This window comes from Pongo pygmaeus, chromosome 14, assembly GCF_028885625.2.
Source record: "Pongo pygmaeus isolate AG05252 chromosome 14, NHGRI_mPonPyg2-v2.0_pri, whole genome shotgun sequence".
In the NCBI taxonomy this organism is placed as follows: domain Eukaryota; kingdom Metazoa; phylum Chordata; class Mammalia; order Primates; family Hominidae; genus Pongo; species Pongo pygmaeus.
Window position 1 is genome coordinate 49,197,191 of NC_072387.2, and position 19,369 is coordinate 49,216,559.

At 40.2% G+C, this 19,369-nt stretch overlaps 1 protein-coding gene and 1 pseudogene across 1 annotated transcript in view; one reads left to right on the forward strand and one right to left on the reverse strand.

The window, feature by feature from the left end:
* FOXO1 (forkhead box O1) overlaps positions 1 to 19,369 on the reverse strand; it is a 110,872-nt gene that overhangs the window by 60,813 nt on the left and 30,690 nt on the right. The window lies entirely within an intron of this gene.
* On the forward strand, positions 1,860 to 4,531 carry LOC129011246 (E3 ubiquitin-protein ligase RNF6-like; annotated as a pseudogene).

Sequence of the window (19,369 nt, forward strand, 5' to 3'; positions counted from 1 at the left end):
CTACATGGCAGTCTAGATCCGGAGCCAGAGCAAAAGGGACAGATGGAGAAAGGAGCAAGGAACAGGAAACAATGTTCTATTGCAACTCACTTCCAGTGAGCTTCCCGGGGCTCCTTTTTCAATGGAAAGCCCTCATGCTTTAGAATCTTTATGCTAACATGTGAATACATACAAAACCTGCCCACACCCTCCCTACTGGATCCAAGTCACTCGAAATAGATATAACTGAACAGATATGTTTAAATACGATACCAAAGTATTAATTTCTGCATGAATTTCTAATGGGATAACAGAAGAGAAATGACAGTTTAGGGAACAATCTGTCCTTGACCAATAACAAAGGTGAAAAGCCAGGCACGGTGGCTCACGCCTGTAATCCCAGCACTTTGGGAGGCCAAGGCAGACACCTGAGGTCAGGAGTTCGAGACCAGCCTAACCAACATGGAGAAGCCCTGTCTCTACTAAAAATACAAAATTAGCCGGACGTGGTGGTGCATGCCTGTAATCCCAGCTACTTGGGAGGCTGAGGCAGGAGAATCGCTTGAACCCGGGAGGCGGAGGTTGCAGTCACGCCACTGAACTCCAGCCTGGGCAACAAGAGCAAAACTCCGTCTCAAAAAAAAAAAGGTGACAGGTTACTAAGAATGTTTACTACTAAAAGAGAGAAGGGTGGGAAATCATATCAGAACTCACATTCTTGTGACCAGGTAATATGTCCCCAGCATCTAGGAGCCAGAAAAGGAACTCAGTCTCATCTAATAGAGACACAGAGCCACAGTACACAAGCCTTAATAGGTCAGCACTCCTCTCCTAACTATATTTGGGTGAAGGAACAGGTGGATAGAAAGAATACCAAACATGTTGGGGGGGAAAAAAATGACCTGAAAATAGGAAAAAAGATTTAAGTAACAATGTTGAACAATAAATAAGAAGGCAAAAACTAACATGGTATTTCCTTTTTAATTTCAGAGATTCCTAACCAATGAAAGCATTAAGTGCTCTTCTGTACATTGTTTGTAATACAACAAATGAGATGTATCACACTGAAAATTCTCCGAAGACAAGGAAAAGCTCCAGAGTGCAAGCCTCAGGTGATCAGAAACAAGAAATGGAGAAGTCCAGATCCCACACATACCTCAGGCCTGATGCATTCACTGGCAAAACAGAAATCAACATGTGACACGCTTGCCAAAATCACATCATCTGCCATTCTAGATATTTCTTCTAGAGTAGTGCAAGACCTGAAAAGTTTTTTTTTTTTTTGTGAGACATGGTCCTGGCTCTGTCACCCAGGCTGGAGTGCAGTGGCGCAATCTTGGCTCACTGGAACCCCGCCTCCCAGGCTCAAATGATCCTCCCACCTCAGCATCCAGAGTAGCTGCGACAACAGGCATACGTCACACACCCTGCTAATTTTTGTAGAGAAGTGGTTTCACCATGTTGCCCAGGCTGGTTTCAAACTCCTGGACTCAAGAGATCCACCCATCTCACCCTACACTCCCCTCCAAGAGCTGGGATTACAGGCATGAGCCATGACACCTGGCCCTGAAAACTTTAAATGTACATGTAGAATACCACCAATTCATACTAAAATACCCACTCATCTTTCTTCTTCCAAGCTCCCAAGAGCTGTTCCACAGAACGGGATTGTATTCTGGTGGATGATTTGGCTAAGCTGAGTGATGAGGGCAGAGAGGACAATAATTGTTATTTTACTGAACAGCAGAGTTATGAAACCAAGAACAGTACAGTAGTTAAAACTAAGAACCCTGAAGACCAACAGGCCTGGATTTGAGTTGGGAAGAGATGGACAGCTCTCCAAAAAGGCACAAACAATTGAAGGATGGATACCATGGCATATGTTAAAAGCATGTTGAAAGGAAAATAAGAAAGCCAGGAATCTCAGGATGAATCAGTCTAGATCTAGATCAGATGGTGGTAGTGAAGAAACCTTATCTCAAGACCGTAATCATTGTGAAAATGGGAGAAGATGGCAGCAAGAGCATCTCCACAGAGAAGAGTCTGTGAACTCAATGATGAAGATTATCAGCTTATGAGAGACCATAATCTTTTAGGCTCCCCTAGAGAAATAACATCAGAAGAACTGCAACAGTGGTTAGATGGGGTCAACAAACAACTAGCATCTCAGCCTGACTTGAGAAATGGAACAAATTGGCCGGGCGCAGTGGCTCATGCCTGTAATCCCAGCACTTTGGGGGGCTGAGTGGGTGGATCATGAGGTCTGGAGTTCAAGACCAGCCTGGCCAACATGGTGAAACCCCATCTCTACTAAACAGATATAAAAAATTAGCCGGGTGTGGTGGCACATGCCTGTAATCCCTAATCCCAGCTACTCCGGAGGCTGAGGCAGGAGAATCGCTTGAATCTGGGAGGTGGAGTTTGCAGTGAGCCAAGATTGTGCCATTGCACTCCAGCCTAGGCAAGAAGAGTGAAACTGCGTCTCAAAAAAATAAAATAAAATAAATAAATGGAACAAATTACAGAGACTCAGAAGTCCCCAGAGAAAGTTCAAATGAATATTCTCTTCTAGCATAGTTGAACACCTTTCGGGGCACAGGAAATGCAACTCAAAGTGGACAAAATGGGAATCAAAATTGGAGAGCTGTGAGTCGAACAAACTCCAACAGTGGAGAGTTTCGGTTTAGTTTGGAAATCCACATAAATCATGAAAATAGAGGATCTGAAATTCATGGAGATTATACAAACATTCCACTTTCAGATAGTAACAGAGATCATACTACAAATAGGCAACAAAGGTCAACTAGTCCTGTGGCTAGGCGAACAAGAAGCCAAACCTCAGTGAATTTCAATGGTGGTAGTTCCAACATTCTAAGGACTAGGCTTGCTTCAAGGGGGAAAAATTCAGCTGAAGGATCTTTCTCAACATTGGGAAGATTAAGAAATGGAATTGGGGGATCAGCTGGCATTCCCAGAGCTAGTGCTTCACGCACTAATTTCAGTAACACAAACCAGTCGGGTGGCAGCGAACTCAGGCAAAGGGAGGCACAACAGTTTAAAGCAGCACATGTTTGGGAAAATGGGGCTAGATGTAATGTTACAGTGAGAAATACAAACCAAAGATTAGGGCCAATAACATCTACTTTCAGTAGCCAAAGCCGTTCACCAATTCAGAGACACAGTGGCACTGTTTGTCATAATTCACAAAGGGAAAGTAGACCAATACAGCAAACCACTAGAAGATCTGTTAGGAGGAGAGGTATAACTCAAGTCTTTTCAGAGCAAGATAGAGAACACAGAGGTACTGCATATACCCCATTCTCTAATTCAAGACTTAAGTCAAGAATAACAGTAGAAGAAGAAGAATCCAGCAGATCCTCAACTGCTGTACGACGACATCGAACAATCACACTGGACCTTCAAGTGAGAAGGATCCATCCCAGAGAAAATAGAGATCAAGACAGTACTGCAAACAGAACTCATCCAGAGTAGGGCTAACAGAAAATACAGTCACTATTCCAAGCAATAGTGGGGGCTTCTGCCGAATCATTTCTCGTTTAGAGCGGTCACGTATTCAAACCTATGTTAGTACCATAATTCTTCCTAGGATTTCTGAGAATGAGCTTGTTGAGCCATCACCAGTGGCTCTTTGGTCAATCTTAAGGCAGATTATGACTCGGTCTGGAGAACCTAGTACTCTAATGGAGGGTTCAACCACTAGAGAGAAGCTCTGGTTCTCCAAGTCAAAGCTTCAGAGAAATGGTCAGCATTTACCAGAGATGCATTGAGAACTGAGTAACTTAGGTACAGTTACTAACAGCAGCCAGCACAGGGAAGGTTCCTCTCGAGACAGGCAGGCCCAAGGAGACAGCACTGAAATGCTTGGTGTAAATGAGACCACCCAGCCTCATACCTGAAACAGTGACAATAGGGGTAGCATGTAGTTGCAAAATTCAAATGATTTAGTCAAACTGGAACACTACCTATTCCTCCCCTTGCTCTTTTTTTTTTTTTTTTTGAGATGGAGTCTCACTCAGCCACCCAGGCTGGAGTGCAGTGGTGTGATCTTGGCTCACTGCAATCACCATCTCCCGGGTTCAAGCTATTCTCCCATCTCAGCCTCCCGAGTAGCTGGGATTACAGGAACCCGCCATCATGCCTGGCTGATTTTTGTATTTTAGTAGACATGGGGTTTCACCATGTTGGCCAGGCTGGTCTTGAACTCCTGACCTCAGGTGATCCACCTGCCTCGGCCTCCCAAAGTGCTAGGATTACAGGCAAGAGCCACCATGCCCGCCTGAATACATGATTTAACCAAAGAACAGACTGACAATCTTTCCACCCGGCGCTAGAGCATAACAGTATTGATAGTGAACGAGGTAAAATCTGTAGTGTTTGTATCAGTGACTACATAACTGGAAACAAGCTTAGGCAATTACCTTGCAGGCATGAATTTCATATTCATTGTACTGACCAATGCCTCTCAGAGAATTTCACTTGTCCGATCTGTCAGCAGCCTGTTTTAGGGTCCAACATAGCAAACAATGGGTAAAGTGATGGGATCTACTCAAATATTGTATTTTAGTAGAACTGAATGTTCAAGCATTGTTTTGCTGAGTTACTTGTGATGAGCTAACTAGGATGAAAAATAACAGATTATATATAGTTTGAACTATTTTTGTATGCTTTTTAAAACTTGTTATAAAGAGGAAATTTATATAAAATTTAAAATACAAACATTAAATTATCCAGAAACACAAAATAATTAACATTGCTAGAACCAAATAACCTCTAAAATGTTTTTATTTTGGTAATTTTGTCATGCTAAGCACTTTTGTATCTGCACAATTCAGTAGGTTAAAAACCAATCTTCTTTTTCTTAATAGCACAGCAGACTTTACTTTCAAGTTTCATAGGCTTAGTACTTATGTCTAGACATTTCTATCTAAATAAGCTTTTCACTAACTTTTTAAGAATAATACCTTTTCATGAAAGAGTATTTGGCTGAATGTTTGCTATACATGTTATTTGAAATGTTAAATTTAATATACAGCATACCATATATGCATATATAGGTATATAATTTTACGGTTAAAATATTCAGTCTACAAGTTTGGTTCTTATTTAAGCTTTTGGGCTAATAATGCATATGGCACAATGTTTAATACTGGCAAGATCATCTCAGAGAGAAAAGGGATTCAGATATAATTTTAATATAGAGATAATTTACTGAAACATCTCTGACAATCTGACTTATTAGAAAGCAAGCAATATACAATACTGAAGAAGTATTTATTCAGTAATGGAAAATTTAGGACATACAGGTTATTTAACTTGTGTTCAGCCTTTCTGTAACTCTTTTGAAAGTGCAAACAATTCTTTGGATTATTAAATAAGGTATACAATATGCATGGTTTCCCAAATTTAGTGTTAAAATCTAAAAAAAGTCTATAAAGAATCGATTGCATAGATAATATTTTAAGTTCACTTGGAGGCTAAAAATCTTCAATGAAAACAAAAACCTTTAAGAGAATGCAGTTTATATAAACACAAAGTATGCATTGATGATCTATTTCTACCAACAAATATTAAAACAAACAAACAAAAAAATCTCAGATTTCACAACTGTAGGAAGAGCTAGACTTACAGAGGAGATGTTTATTTAACCACCACCACTTACTTCAGGTGAACTGGCTGCATCTCCACGACATTCTGAGACATCAACTTTGAAGTGCTAGCTCACTGAAGGAGTTTCTTTTCTAGCAAAAGGCAAATCTGTCTTTCCCAAGCCAAAGAAAATCCAAACAAAAATCACCAAGCCTCCTGCCTGCTCGACATAATTCCACCATTGCCTGAGCCTGTGTAAAATGGGGCCAATAATGACTTGCTTCAGGCTTGTCATGATGAGACAGTACACAGAAAACACACAGCTCTATGCCTGGCATAACATGGTTTTTCAAAGTTAAACTATTTTTTATCATTATTTCTCAGATTCCAATCCCCTAAAAATTATTTTCCAAGTTTACTCCTATCTTGCTCATTCCCTAAGGATCACTATAAGTAAGCATGGAAGAAGAGTGTCCTGCTCTGTAAGTAAGAAACAACTACAGACAAGAGATTCCTTAAGGTATTATGTGCTTCCAGGGTGTGATTCAAAGGTTTAAGCCCATGCCAATCATTTTATGACTGCAAGTCTGCTATGGCAACACACTTATACAGCCAAATTCTCAGCAGAATCAATTCCTTTTATCAAAGGTACTACTAATCAAAACAAAACCACCTGATTTGCATTTATTCACCTTTCTCTAAGTTATCCAATGGGAATGTTTTAAAAAAATGGAATACAGTTAAAGGGGAAAGAAAAACAAAACTGGCTTCTAAAAAATAACACAGCCATTATATTGAGATGCATTTCCCTTCAGGCCATAAAACATTTATCCCTTGGTAAGGCTGCTCTATGAACAAAGGCTTTTTTTTTTTCAAAAGTGACACAGGGGACCGTGTGGGGCATTAGTTATTACTGTTGCTGACTATTACGAAAATCAACTTTTTTCCTCTGCATTTACATCTGTGTGTATCACACGACAACCCAGAAGACAGATCGGTAAACTTGCCAACAACAAGAAATAAAATAAGCAATAAAATCAACAACAGAATTAAATTACACTGACAAGTTAGAATGCTGGGTTTAAAAATCAACATAAAATTGGAAGTTCAACAGTTTTTTTTCTTTTTAATGGGGAAATGTGTTTGGAGGCAGGCACAGAAATGTTTGCTGTGTCATATGAACCACTGTAAGTGACAAAAAGGTGTGGTAGTCTTAGGCTGCATTAACAAATGTACAATTTCCAAATCACAGGAAATTAAAGTCTTACTACACTCAAAACTGGCCACACTATATCTAGAGAACTAGATGAGTTCTTCATTAACACACTTTAAGAAGGACATTGATAAATCAGAGCGCATCCCATAACGAGAAAGGGGTCCAGTTCTGGGGACCATGGTCAAGAAGTTCCCCAGGCCAGGCATGGTGGCTCATGCCTGTAATCCCAACACTTTGGGAAGCTGTGGCAGGAGGAGTTTCAGACCAGCCTGGGCAACAAAGTGAGACACCATCTCTTAAAAAAAAAAAAAAAAAAAATTTTTTTTTTTTTATTAGCCAGGCACGGTGGCGCACGCCTGTAGTCCCAGCTACTTGGGAAGCTGAGGTGGGAGGATGGCTTGAGCCCAGGAGTTTGAGGCTGTAATGAGCTGTGATCAAACCTCTGCTCTTCAGCCTGGGTGACAGTGTGAGATTGTCTCAATAAATAAAAATAAGAAATAAAAGACTCCTAATCTCTGGAGATAAACAAAGCCTAGATGACCCTCTGCAGAAGAACCCAAAAGGAGATATGTGGCCTAATCCCAATTCTAAGATTTCATGCACCTGGGGACTATTATCATCTCATAGCCTGATAGTACCACCAACAGAAAACAGGCCAGGAATGTGATCAAAGCTGTTAAAAACTAATACTGCTTAAAAAAAAAAAAAAAAAGATCACTCAGGACATTCCTAAGAGCAAAGAGAAATATGTTACTACAGGAGTTTCATGAAAACTTACCCAGAAATTGCAGCAATGCTTTGCTTTATAACATCTAAAAATTGTGCTTGCCTGTCTTACCCAATCACTTATAACATGCGTTATAAATGATCAGTTCTGATTCATACCATATGATAAGAACAGCACTCTGACTAAAGGGGGTGGGGTGGGAACCCCAGGGCCAGAGCACTCATCTCATCATAAATTAAATGGTGGCTAGCCAGGCAACTTGGCGGGGGGAGGTGACAGATGACACTGCATAGGAATTTAATGCTTTTTAAAGTTTATCAAGTCCACTCATTATTTTTTTGGAAATTTTGAGAGTATATGGAATCAACCACTCCCCCAACCTGGAATCATTTTTGGTAAGCATGTAATGGAACATGGAATTACAATTTTCAATGAGAGTATTTCGAGTAATGAAAATAACTGTCTCACTGGGAATTATGCATATAGTTTTTTATGTATATAACACAGAATATTTTTGGCAATCCATCAGATAGAAAAATCTAACAATATACATTGCAATATTAAAATCTGTTTTCTACAGCTCTTTGCCAACCAATCATAAAACATGGTTTTGGATGCTAGGTAAAAGTAACAAAAAGTCTAATAATATATAAAGTTTTGATTGGATAAATGTTAAGTCAGTAGAAATGAAAGTACTTTTTATTGTGAGAGATTAAGTGGATTATTAGTTAAGACAAAAGTGCCTAACGTTTTAATGCAATGGAATTACCACACTGAGTTGAGAAAAACACAAATTAACATATTATGTTAATCTGGATTCAAAGTGGGGAAAAAAGAGGAAATAAAAGCATTATCTAACTACCACAAATGTGGCATGTTGATAATTTATTATGACCGAGAATATGACATGCACAAATATACTAATGATTAAGTACTAAACTCATCATCCAAAAACTCTAACTCAAGGGTCTCTTTCTCCACCTAAAGAAAATAAACATAAATATGGGTATCAACAATTTTATACTGCTTGTGGTCTCCAATGCTGATGGATTACTTTTCAGCAAATCCAGCAAATTCTAAGTACTGCTCAGTGTAAGTGTCCACAATTTCCCACTGTTAACACTCAAGACAGCAAGAGCAGAAAATTCATATGTGGCCTGGTAGAAAATTCTGCTATAAAACAGAGGGTTTTTTTTTACAATAATCCGTTCTCCATTAGCTTAGACTCAGTTACAGAGAGTCTAGGCTGCTCTGCCTTTGCAGTAGCCATTCTTTATTCCTTTATTTTAATAAACTTGCTTTCACTTTAAAAAAAAAAAAAAAAGTTTGATTTTCCACAGGTTGGGAATGTGATTATATGATCTTGTAATTTTACATAAGGCAATAAGCACTCTAAAATATTTTAGGTATAAGTTAGAGGAAAACATGGCATATGATAGGTAATGACTTTCCTCTTACCATGTGAAAGCAGGCCTTGGCACACACATTTTCAAAAGCAATCCAAGGCAGTACAGTTTATCAATCCTACTTTATAGATTATTAAATTCAAACAAGAGAGTTTTAAATTATGAACCAGGTCCCTGACCAGGGACCAGGATAAAGTCGTCTTTGTCTTCACTACATTTTATTTTATCTTATTTTATTTATTTTTTGAGTCAAGGTCTTGCTATGTTGCCCAGGCTAGTCATGAACTCCTGGGATCAAGCCAACCTCCCACCTCAGCCTCCCAAAGTGCTGGGATTACAGGTGTGAACCACCATGCCCAGCCTTACTTTTTATTTAAAACCTAAGGCTATTTAAGAAAACATCTAATATATGACATATTCTATTTAAATAGAACAACAGAATAACAAATCCATGCCCAGCCTTACTTTTTATTTAAAACCTAAGGCTATTTAAGAAAACATCTAATATATGACATATTCTATTTAAATAGAACAACAGAATAACAAATCCTAGCCAGCAGACATTCTGATAACAGGATATATTTTTAACTAATTCCACTTCTCAAAACATTGTAAAAACTTAAAAGGATTCAATATTCACAAGTCTCCTGACAAAGCAACCAAGTAAGAGCACTGGTCTCAGGCAGTTGTGATGTTTTAATATAAGTGATAAACAGTTTACAACACTGAAAGCTTAATGACTTCTAAAGCTGTCCTACTGGTGAGACAGCTCATGCCCCACACTGAAATGTTCTCTACTCAGACTTCATAAAAGAAAGTACAGATGCATTTTTGCATTCCAGAGGTTACTGCATGTTACTAAACATGCCTAAATTTTCTTTCCTATATAGAAGATTCAGAGGTAACAACTCCTTGCACTTGATAAACTGTTACACACCTACAGAAATGATAACTAGGCTACATAACAAAGTTGGTAAGTTCCACCAATACCTCCCCTTTCAAAACCCGTCCTTAAAGTGAACGTCTCCATATGCTCTCTCATTGGGGAAAGATGCCTAGTTTCACTTGCAAAGACACTGGCCTATGAACTTCCCTAAACTAGGTCCATCAGACACTGCCCCGATGATACCAGTCTCAATTCCTTAAAGCTAGAGAACAAACATTCCTCCATCTAAAGCTATGAACAAGTACCCAAGGGTGACTTTATTGGCAACTGCCCTACATGCACTGAATTTCAATCTGGCCACTGGGTCCCAAACTCCTAAAATTTCACAACCTTTTTTCTAAGTAGTTACCATCAGGGCTATCACAGTGTGCAGAAAGAAGAAATGTATGCATAACAATTCCTGGACATAAAACAGCCCTTTCCCAGTTTTATCTTTAAACCTCCCTGCTCTTTATTTAATTTTCCAGAACACAAGCATTAGAACCCTGCAATCACCTTTGCTTCCTTTCCAGGTCCATCCTTATCCAAGCAATTTTACTGACAATTCCCCCAACCACAGCTTCCACCAACCTAAGCCTGTGGGAATCAGAGCCCACTGCCTCCAACTTCCTCCCCACCATCTGTATCCACCTCACTCACAACTGTTCATTTTTCCCAAACCCAGATAGATCACATTCACACACCTGCTAAAACCTCAAAACCCTTGGACACTTTAAAAATAGTTGGTCTGGTTTCTTCCAAGGTGTCAATGGCATGAAAGACTGAGAAATGCTGAGGAAATGTTCAAAGCAAAGGTAACTCAAGAAAGGTAATGCTGAAGTGCACTGTATAACCCTGTACTGGATTCTGTATGAGGAGAAAAATCTCCTTGCTATTAAGGAGATTATTAGGAAACTGACAAAACTGGAACATGAAATAAAAAATACTATATTAACAATAACTTTCCTGGCCGAGAATGGTGGCTCACGCCTGTAATCCCAGCACTTTGGGAGGCCAAAGTGGGCAGGTCATCTGAGGTCGGGAGTTCAAGACCAGCCTCGCCAGCATGGTGAAACCCCAGCTCTACTAAAAATACCAAAATTAGCCAGGCGTGGCGGCAGGCGCCTGTAATCCCAGCTACTCAGGAAGCTGAGCCAGGAGAATCGCTTGAACCCAGGAGGCAGAGGTTGCAGTGAGCCAAGATCACGCCATTGCACTCCAGCCTGGGCAACAGAGTGAGACGCCGGCTCAAAAAAAAAACCGTAACTTTCCTGAATGTGAATGCTGTACTACAGATCCATAAGAGACTATTCTTGATCTCTGGAAATACACATTGAAGCATTAAAGAATACAGCAGCACCACTCATAAGAGCTACCCTTGACTGGGTTGGCAGGGGAACCGTGTGTGTGCACAAATCTAGGTACCTACAAATATAGACATATACACATGTATACATATATACATACATAAAGGATGCAAGCAAATTATCAAAATGTCAAAAACTGGTGAATCTGGGTAACGGGTACACAGAAGTTTTTTTTTCTTCTTCAAACTTACCACTTGAAAAAATTTCAAAATAAAAAAATTTTTTTAAAAGCCCTTCTTGGGGGCAGGAGTAAACTTTTCAGGGTGATGAATAATGTTCATTCTCGAGCATGGTGATGTTTTTCAAGTATACACGTCAAAACTTACCAAACTGTACATTCTAAATATGTGCAGATTATACATCAGCTATTCCTCAATAGAGCTGTTTACACACACACACACACACACACACACACACACACACACACCCCCTTGTGAGGGTTTCAGTCTTCCCGGGCACTCTCGGCAACTTGTCTGGACAAACCTTGTCACAGTACACAACCCCCTCATCCCTTTCTGCACTTTTCACCTTCCCCTCCCCAATCCCAAAGAACTCACCATGCTATCTGAGTCCATCCTCTTCAGCTTTTTTGTTCATGCTACTACCACTTCCTAGAAAATGTATAGTGGAATTGACTCATACGATCTAGACCCAAATCTCAGTTGCACCAAGCCACACGCTCAAAGCCAAGTTTCCTCATCTGTGAAATGGGGACATGGCCAACCTACCGACAGAAGCAGATGAGACCTGGCAGGAGGTAACAATGGTATAGAAGTACTTTGAAATAATACAAAACACTACTGGGAATCATTCCCTTCACACATCCAAAGCCCTGCAGGCTCAACCTTCCTCCCCAGGTTGTCCCCCAGGCACCTGCTCTGAAACAGACTCACCTCTCACTCCCCTGAATCAAATAGTAACTGTACTACTACAGACAAACTGTGAGACCACCTATGGCCTACCATCTATATTTTTACAAGTGTATCTCGGGAATAAAATACACTTACCCAAACTCCCCAAGAGCAGGACCTGTGGGTGTCCCACCTTTATGTGCCAGCCCAAAGCCTTGCTCATTCACCCTAAGACCTCAATACTTGAATTCAACAATGGATCGAACTAGGATTAGATCACAATGGCTGAAGAGGCCCAACCAACAAATGGCAATGAATAGTTAAAACAACATGACTTTTTTTTTTTTTTTTTTTTTAAAGACAGAGTTTCACTCTTGTTGCCCAGGCTGGAGTGCAGTGGTGCAATCTCAGCCCACTGCAACCTCCGCCTCCTGGGTTCAAGCTATTCTCCTGCCTCAGCCTCCCGAGTAGCTGGGATTACAGGCATGCGCCACCACGCCCAGATAATTTTGTATTTTTAGTAGAGATGGGGTTTCTCCATGTTGGTCAGGCTAGTCTTGAACTCCCAACCTCAGGTGATCTGCCCACCTCGGCCTCCCAAGGTGCTGGGATTACAGGTGTGAGCCACTGCATCCGGCCAAACAACATGATTTTTGAACTGCCTAAGATTTCACAACCTCTAGAGATATATCAAAAGTGCAGACTGACTATCCCTTATCCAAAATGATTGGAACCAGAAGCATTTCAGACTTCGGATTTTTTCAGATTTTGGAACATTTGCATTAAACTTACCAGTTAAGCATCCCCAATCCAAAAATCCAAAATCCTCCACTGAGCATTTCCTTTGAGCATCATGTTGCCACTCAAGAAGTTTCAGATTTGGGAGCATTTAGGATTTTAGATTTTCAGATTAGGAATATTCAACCTGTATATGGACATAAGACCCATCTACCAATGGCCCTTGCTTCACATGCTCGGTGAGTTGTGGGCTTCGGCTAAAACCTGGGAGGAGACCACAGATTCAAGGTTTCCTTGTGGGGCACTGTGTTCTGTAAGAGGAAGCTACAGTTGAGAAGGTTCAAGGCAACTAAATATGTGCTAGTAAAGTGAGCATAAATCATTCTGAAACCAGAGGACCTACAACAAGTAGCCTGGTTTGTGCTTTTCTTGTGCTCAGCAGTCAAGTGATAAGAACCTTGAACTACATTACATCTAACATTTTTAATTTACAAAATAATGCCCACCACTTCAAAAAATTGATAGTATTATATCTTCTACCTTTCTATGTCCAAAAAATAAGGGAAGGAGGTTTAAAATATAAGCAGCTAAACCAAGAACTCCAGTCCTGCCACAATGCTAGGCATTTTGTTCTAGGAATTCAAGTCCTGTTAATTTAAACAGCAAGGGGAACTGAAACTCTTGAGAATCTCTGATTATACAGAAAATCTCGATGTAGTTTATACACAGGGTAAGCCAAGGGGATCCTTCTAAACAGTCTGGGGCTGCTTGCTTTTGTTCTTCTTTTTATTCCCACTGAAAAGCAAAAATCATTTGTCAACATGGAAAAACCAGCCTGGTGTGGTAGCTTACGCCTGTAATCCTAGCATGCTGGGAGGCTGAGGTGGCAGATTACCTGAGGTCAGGAGTTGAAGACCAGCCTGGCCAACATGGTGAAACCCTGTGTCCACTAAAAATACAAAAATGTAGCCGGGTGCAGTGGCGCGCGCCTATAATCCCAGCTACTCGGGAGGCTGAGGCAGGATAATTGCTTGAACCCAGGAGGTGGAGATTGGGGTGGGCCGAGATTGTGCCACTGCACTCCAGACTGGGCGAGGGAGCAAAACTTCTCAAAAATAAAAAAGGAAAAACCAGGAAAAGCTTCTCACTTAATGACTGGTCTGACAAATAGTGAAAGAGCCTAAAACTATTTTTCCCTTCCCATACTGTGAAGACTACGAGCTTTGCCCAACACCACTCCTCAACACCACTCTGTCATTTTTCTTTGTTTAAATCTTTTTAATTTCTTAAATGGGAAGGAAGTTGCCTTAAAGTATAATACCAAGATTCCCGCAGGGCACCACTCTGCAGGAATGTGGTTCAGAAACCAAGAATCAAGGGGCAATGCCCCCACACAGGTGAGGCTTTTCCCACCCCAAAGAGCCTTACTAAAGTTAGGGGGAATTTTCCACCTAACATAAATTACATTGTGGGGTGGATAAGTCAGAAAGAATAAAGCCATTATGACCAATGAGGAAAAATGAAATGCATATAAAAACATTATTGCCAAGGTCTTTGTTCCAGAGTTCTCAATCATTCAGGGCCAAGAGAGGCTGGACTTAGAGTCCTGCAGGGTGGAGTGGCAGCATTGTGGAGGAGGGATCCCTGCAAAAAGTATTTATGCTGCAACTTTTCAGCATAACCAAAGCAGACTAACAACTAGAGCTTAAGTTTAGGGCCACTATTCCATAAACTATGACTGTGACCTCATGGCATCTACCAAAATCAACTCAAAAGAATCAAAGACCTAAATGTATGAACTAATACATTAAACTCTTAGAAGAAAACATACGGATAAATATTCGTGATCTTGGATTAGGCAATGGTTTCTTAGACATGACACCAAAAGCACAAGCTACAAAAGAAAAAAAAATAGATGCTTTGGACTTCATCAAAATTAAGAACATTTTTGCTTCAAAGGACACCACCACTGTTTGTACATCCATATTCACAGCAGTACTATTCACAACACCTAAAAGGTGTCCATTGAGGGATGAATGGATAAACAAAATGTGATATATACATAGAATAGAGTAGGACACAAGTTATAACATGGATGGACCTTGAAGACATTGTGCTAAGTGAAATAAACCAGTCACAAAAGGACAAATACTGTATGATTCCACTCCTATAAAGAACCTAAAGTAGTCAAATTCATAGAGACAGAAAGTAGAATGGTGGCTGTCCAAAGCCTGAAGGAGGAGGAAATGTGAAGTTATTGTTTAACAGACGCAAAGTTACAGTTTTGCAAGATGAAAAGAGTTCTGAAGATGGATGGTGATTACAATGAAAGTACTTAATGTCACGGAACAGTACGTTTTAAAATGGTTAAGATAGTGTATTTTACGTATATTTTACCACAAATTTTTTAAAAATAAGGACACTACCTCCAAAAAAAATGAAAAAACCCAGCCGGGCACGGTGGCTCATGACTGTAATCCCAGCACTTTGGGAGGCCATGGCAGGTGGATCACGAGGTCAGGAGATAGAGACCATCCTGGCTAACACGGTGAAACCCCATCTCTACTAAAAATACAAAAAATTAGCCAGGTGTAGTGGCACATGCCTGTAGTCCCAGCTACTCAGGAGGCTGAGGCAGGAGAATAGCTTGAACCCGGGAGGCAGAGGTGGCAGTGAGCCAGTATCACGCCACTGCACTCCAGCCTGGGTGACACAGCGAGACTCCGTCTCAAAAACAAAACACAAAAACCCCACAGACTGGGAGCAATTATTTGTAAATCATATATATAAGGGATTAGTACCTAGAATATATGAAGAATTCTTAAAACTCAGTACTAAAAGGACAAATAACACAATTTAACAATGGGCAAAGGGACCACTTGAGCCCTGGAGTTCGAGACCAGCCTGGACAACATGGCAAAACCCCACCTCTACTAAAAACACAAAAATTAGCCAGGGGTGGTGGTGGGCACCCGTAATCCTAGCTACTTGGGAGGCTGAGGCACGAATATCTCTTGAGCCCGGGAGGCGGAGGTTGCAGTGAGCTGAGACTGTGCCGTTGTACTACAGCCTGAGCGACAGAGCAAGACTCCATTTCAAAAAAAGAAAAGAAAAAAAAAGAGCCAGGCACAGTGGCTCATGTCTGTAATCCCAGCACTTTGGGAGGCTAAGGCAGGCGGATCACCTGATGTCAGGAGTTCAAGACCAGCCTGGCCAACATGGTGAAACCCCGTCTCTACTAAAAATACAAAAAAAATTAGCTGGGCATAGTGGTGCATGCCTATAATCCCAGCTACTTGGGAGGCTGAGGCAGGAGAATCACTTGAACCTGAGCTGAAGTTGTGCCATTGCAAAAGAGCAAAACTCCGTCTCAAAAAAAAAAAGAAAAAGAAAAGGAAAAGAAAAAAGAAAAAAAAAGGGCAAAGGATCTCAGTAGATATCTCTCCAAAGAAGATACACAAATAGCCAATAAGCATATAAAAAGATGCTTAAAATTATTTAGCATCAGAAAAATGGAAAACAAAATTACAGTGATACCACTTCACACCCACTAGAACAGCTAAAATAAACAAGACAATAACAAGTGTCATTCAAGGTTGTAGAGAGATGAGAATACTCATACCTTTCATGATAGGAATGTAAAATGGTGCAGCCACTTTTCAGTAGTTTGACAGTTCCTCAAAAGGTCGAACATACAGTTCTTATGGCCCAGCCATTTCATTCCTAGGTATATACCCAAACCAAGAGAAATGAAACATATATATATATGCACATAAAAAAAACTACACATGAATAATCACAACATTATTAATAACAGCAATAATTTTGAAATGTGGGGAGGTTTTGAAATTATTTAAAATCAACTGATAAGTGGATAAAATATACTATTTCCATACAATGGCATATTAATTGGTAATAAAAAGGAATGATACTGATACATGCTACCACGGGAATAAACCTTGAAAATGTTATGCTAAGTGAAAGAAGCCAGTCAAAGGAGATCACATATTGTAACATGATACCATTTATACAAAATGTCCAGAACAGGCAAATCCATAAACACAGAAAGTAAATGCAGGTTAGGGAGATATGGGAAGAATGGGGAGTGACTGGTAGTAGATTTCTTTAGGGATGATAAAAATGAAAATTGTGGTGCTAGTTGCCCAAACTCTTGCAAATACACTAAAAACTATTGAATTGTACCCTTTAAGTGGGTAAACTGTTATGTGAATTATATCTCAATAAAGCTATTATTAAAAATAGAATGTAGATTTCTTTATCCATTTCATACTAAAAGATAGTCACAGTAACTTTATAAATGGCCAAGGAAAGAATTCCCAAGTCTCCTTATGCTCAAGTATAGAAACTCAACTTTCCTCACCACAGGCACACATCAGTAGAAATGCATGCTATCCCTATTTTGCCAAGCACCCAGGTTCATGAAAATAAATTTACAAATTACTGTACCTAGTAAAGCACTCACTATCAAGGTTGGAAACTGAATTATGGGAAGTTTCATGCCTATTCTCTGGATGAGGTACTTTACAATCTAGTAACTGACAATAGTTATTCAACATCAAACTGTTAGCCCACATGACAGGTATATGACAGGGTACCAAGACTGTGTGATTTTACAGTAATACATAAAGAAGTTTTCCTTTGCTAATAAAACTGCCCACGACAAAGTCCCTTTGGTTTTCCCAATGATACCAAAAAGCCTTGCTTTGTGTTGAACTAATCTGCAACACAGAACTCAACAATTTAACTGGTTAATATCCACACAACTACATATACAAGAAGATATAATTATTACACCTTGCTGTATAGACAATAACAAATCTCACTTAGGCATTAACAAATGAACACTCCCACATTCAATAAACTGAACACAAACCTAAGAAGCTACAGAATACACACAATTTAAGTCACTCCAAGTGTATTAGTAAGAAAAGTGAGCCAGGGCAACACAGTTAGACCCCATTTCTACAAAAAAATTTAAAAATAAGCGCCTGGGAGGCTTAAGGCAGGGCAATCACTTCAGCCTGGGAGGCCAAGGCTGTAGTGAACCATCATCATGCCACTGCATTCCATCCTGAGCAGCAGGGCAAGACCCTGTCTCGACAACAACAAAAAAAGAAAGCAAGAAAGGTGACTTTAGTACTTTTTCTTTCTTTTTTAGATGGAGTCTTGCTCTGTCGCCCAGGCTGGAGCGCAGTGGCGCAATCTCGGCTTACTGCAACCTCCACCTCCTGGGCTCAAGTAATTCTCCTTCTTCAGCCCCGAGTAGCTGGGATTACAGATGCCCACCACCCCGCCCAGCTAATTTTTGTATTTTTAGTAGAGACAGGTTTCACCATGTTGGCCAGACTGGTCTCGAACTCCTGACCTCGTGGATCCACCCACCTCAGCCTCCCAAAAGTGCTGGGATTACAGACATGAGCCACCGTGTCCGGCCCCAATTTTTAAAAACAAAACAAACAACCCTCTACAATTTCAGCATCAATTTAGCATCATTCATTAAAATCTAAACCTCTAAACCCAACTCATATCATTTACAATTATTTATATAAAAAGCAATTATTTATATAAAAATCTACCTGGTAAGGCATATGGCATTGTTCATTATTGCCTGAAACAAAGTATTAGATATCAGACAAAGAAATCGTAATACCTAATTCTTCATTAACCAAAAAAATTTTTGAAAAATACTGCTTCCCATTCACTGTTTATTCCTTCTATGAAGAAACACAGGAGTAAATTTAAGATAAATTTTTTTTCTGTATGCTACTAAGTATACAAGTAATGCTGTAATTCTGCAGCATCACAGAATCATTACAAGCTTCTTTTAACATTTAGGAAAAAAAAAAGAAAAAAACTGTTCCTGATAAAGAACCCTTTAACCCACGAAGGTTAAGGATTTTTAAGGACTTAATTTCCAGTTTAATACTGCATCCATGGGGACCAGGTAGAGGCACTGTTTACATCACTGAGTCAGTTTTCAAAATATCATCATCCTGGTCAGTTTTGCTTTTACTCAGCTTTATAATCTGCTCGTCAAACAAATAACCTGCTAAGACTACAATGAAAATATTTTCATTACCATGAGTCTGGAAGAGTATTTTTACAGAGGAAAATTGAGATGTCATGTCTGGGCCATCCCTTAAGCTAAATTTCTCACCTCTAATCACTGCCCTCTACAGTCAATAAGGCTGATGCCTTGTGCAGGAAAGGCCTCTGGACCGTCAGGCACACCACTGAGGAGAGAGTGTCCTCTCCCCTCCACTGAGGGCCTGCCCTGCCCACTTCTGGGGGCGTGGCAGAGGTCCCAGCCATCAGGATGAGCTGTACTCTACCTGCTGCCCTTCCCTGGGGACCAGATGCATGCATGTGACAGACCCACAGTAGCGCACATCTGTAAAAACCAGTGGGAGCCGGCACTGTGGCTCACGCCTGTAATCCCAGCACTTTGGCAGGCTGAGGCGCGCAGATTACCTGAGGTCAGGAGTTCGAGACCAGCCTGGCCAACATGATGAAACCCTGTCTGTACTAAAAA